Source organism: Eptatretus burgeri, chromosome 9, assembly GCF_056783735.1.
Source record: "Eptatretus burgeri isolate ZD-2024b chromosome 9, Ebu_testis_v1, whole genome shotgun sequence".
In the NCBI taxonomy this organism is placed as follows: Eukaryota; Metazoa; Chordata; class Myxini; order Myxiniformes; family Myxinidae; genus Eptatretus; species Eptatretus burgeri.
In genome coordinates this window covers 54,809,175-54,812,989 of record NC_140969.1, presented here as the reverse complement: position 1 = coordinate 54,812,989, position 3,815 = coordinate 54,809,175, and positions in this window count along the sequence as shown.

Sequence of the window (3,815 nt, the reverse complement as noted above, 5' to 3'; positions counted from 1 at the left end):
TGACAAGCTCAGTAATTGTCGAGTTCGAGTTGGTGACATCATATCACCTGATAATGACTCTTAATGCATTCAGGCTGTAATCCTCAAAACAAACTAAAGACCATTATGAACATGAGAATCAGCAATTTATGTTGTCAAATTGTGCTGTATAATTAAAACAAAGACCAATTACTGCACGGTCGTCCCAAGAAGGTAGCCAGACAAACAATACACGTGCATACACACACACACACACACACACACACACACACACACACACACACACACACACACACACACACAATGTGTTAGTAAGTACTTACAAAAGCTTTTATATTTGAAGTTATAACCTGAACTTATAAGCAATTTACTGATTTCCAAACTGCCCGGATTATCATCTGAGCACCGTTTTTCTTTGAGGTTTCAATCCTTTCAGCCCAGAACCTCTTCAAACGGAGGATCCACAACCCCAGTCGCAGGTCCACATCAGTAGATTACTCAATGTCAGTGGACCTACAACCTAAAAGTTGTGTCCAGAGAGTCAGAAAACACAATGCAATATCCTTATTCAAACTTCTTTAAATATTGTTACGGTTGTGGAAATTCGCATTACACCATAAAGAGTCCTCAGGTGAGACATATCGGTAAGTTCATGTGTAGTTAGCCCAAAGCCGTTGTATAGAGGGAATATATGTGATCCATTCGGGCTGCGATTCTTCAGTTAGCCGTTTTTCTTTTGCTGTCGCTTTTTTGGACCAAACACCACCCCAACAACCAAATCGCCACCATCAACAACGCCCACGAACAACTCCACCAAACCGCCACGACCTTCACCTCCACAACCCAACCTAGCAAGCATCGCCTCACCCGCCATTCTCTAACGACGCCCAACAACGGCCCAACCACCACGGCAAACCTCCCACCACCTTCGCCTTTCTCCTTCACAACCAGCAACCGCACCACCTGTGAACACTGAACGTCGGGCTGTCTAGGGCCCGTTCGGCGATTGGTGCTGAATGCGTCGAGCCGCCAGCACGAATGGCAGCCTTTCCGAGGGAGAAAACGGATCGGGGGACCTTCACGCCCCCTTTTCCTCCGTCCAATGGGCGAGCGTGGGGCGGCTTGGCCCCGCCGACAAGCGCGTGTTTGTGAATTCCGTTTGGGCAGAAATGCGGATCAAAAAAGGCTCACGCCCCCTTTTTGCCTGACCAATGGCTGACCAAGGGGTGGCGTGGCCCCGCCTCCAAATGCATTTTGATCCGTGAATTTGCATACACGCCCCTCCCTCGGTCTATAAAGGTGCGCACATGGGGTGGTTCGCTCTTCTCGTCCTGGAGCTGGTCTCGTCGTTCGTCTTGGCTCGTCTCACCTGGTGGTCTGGTCTGGTCTTCAGTCGGTGCCAAGGTCTTCTGTCGGTGCGGTCCCGAGACCCCGCTGGCGGGACGGAGCATCTGCCATTCCCCTCTCCCGACCCCGAGCATCAACGGTTTTCCCCCCTTTATCCGCGCTGAGATAGCGCTGGAAACTCCGTCCGTGGCGTCGAGCGGCCAACACATGCCGGCGCGAAGCACGAGCTCACCGACCACGCCGGAGGAGCTGGGAGCTGAGGTCGCGGGAGGAGGACTCGACGCGCGCAGAGAAGTCACTACTTTTCTTTTCTTTGCTTTTGGTGTATGTGTGTGTGTGGCGCCAGTCTGGAAAAGTAGAACTGTGTAAGTGTGCCCGTGTAAGTCATATTTGGTTGTAGTTCTTGCTTTCGTTCTTTCTTTGACTGTATGAAAACTGTTGCTGACTGTGAATATGTGTGTGTGTGTGTGTGTGTGTATGTGTGTGTGTGTGTGTGTGTGTGTGTGTGTGTGTGTGTGTGTGTGTGTGTGTGTGTGTGTGTGTGTGTGTGTGTGTAATAAAGTGCTTGCTTTTTGAACTGTTTCCCGTTTCGTTGTGTCTTTTTCCCTTATTTGAAAGCTCCATCTTGCATCACGTAAGGGATTGGTCGTGGGTTAAAAACACCCGGTAAATAATCTGAACCGTCATGGTCAATGATAACTCCGCTCAGTTATCCCTGCAGCATGGAACGAGCCGCTTAAGCGGTTTGTGTCCGGAGTTGACCTGCAGCGTGGTACAACTCCTCGGTACGCTACTCGCGCGGGTACTTAGGTATATCGACATTCGGCGATTCACCCTATTTCGCGCGGGTAGAATGCGGACCGAGTTGTGGTGAGGTTTAACCCCCACCCGTGACTAGCTCCCGGCATTGTTCCGAGAGGGTCACGACTGAATTGTCCGTTCCGGTGGGCGAGGCGGCCGTCATTCGAGTCAAACGGCCGATCGCACGCCGGCGGGCGTGAATTCGCAACAATATTACTCCTTTAAAAGTATTACATTTGAATAACTTTAATTATGCACTACTTTATATGATAATATTGTCGCAGGGGTGGTCGGCCCAGGTTAACCCCCTGACCCAAATTGTGGTGATGGATGGTTAACACCACCAACCCCCGAACGGCCGAGCGGTTCCTTATTAATAGGAGGCGGACACGTTGATCCTCGGAGGTTATAACACGTGATCGAAGGGCATGGGGCACAATGGCGTAGGGGTGGAGGAGCACCGCACAGGGGTGCTGCACCAGGCCAGCACAAGGGGGGTTTATACTCGAACCCCACTACAAATACATGGAAACAGTTTATTAAAATGAACACATTTAATGAATATAAACAAATATTTACAAAGGACAATAATTCAAAAGGTAATGGTCATAACATGAAATAAATAAATCCTACAGTCGAGGCACCTCATCACACAGACTCAAATACAGACAACGGGGAAACAAAACAAAAATAAAACCCTTCCTTTCAACTATTCTTGTACTTAGCTTGGCCCAGAGCTGGTCTTTGTGGAACTTGGAATCGAGACGCCTCCATTCGCACGTGCAGACACACAAAAAATTGTGCTTCTCTCGTCGTGGGACAAACGCACGCTAGGCAATCTGCGAACGGCACTTCACACCAAAGCTCAGAAACCCAGTGCAGTGGCTTCGTGGGTCGATCGTCCTCACTGACCCACGATGACATACACGAGGCTTGGGGTCCATTTCTCACGACTCAACCAAGAGCCAAAGTCCAGCGTCTTGCTTTGTGTGTGTGCTCTGCCAATCTCTCGTCTCTGACTCTGCTTCGTGTGTGCGCTCTGCCAATCTCTCGTCATATTTGGTCTGATGATACCTCACAAGCCCTCTTCTTCTTCAGGTGTCTCATGTCTAAATCCTCTGCCTCCAGGGCATGACCTGCTCGCACGAAACCCGGGAAGGCGGGGCTTCTGCTTGCTTGCCACGCCTGGCTTGTCACTGATGGCAGGCCCATCGATCATCCCTCGGGGGTGTGACCGCCAGTTGTCATCCTTTGAAGACGAGGCTTTCTGCCCGCTTGTAGTGGTCTTATGAACGTGTTCCCCACCTTTATTGCCAATCTTGAAATATAAAAACATAGGGGAAAAAAATCACAGAGAGGCAATTACATTGTGGGGAAGTATATTCCTAAACCATAGCTGATTGACACGACACCACCCCATCGTGTTGTGACACGTAACACTTAAACTCACAGGTTCCCTACTTAATTACATTGAGATGCCTCCTACACATCCACGGACCATGAAACTCGACACAATGCTGTATTCTCCATTAAATTCTTCCGTCTACCTCCACAACCGTAACAATATATTGAGTGATAAACACTTTACCTTGCAGACATGTCCGTTACACAGCACCTTCATCTAACCATCGACTCAAACCGTCATTAATAACCGATTTTAACATGCTGCATTGCGTATCTAAACAACC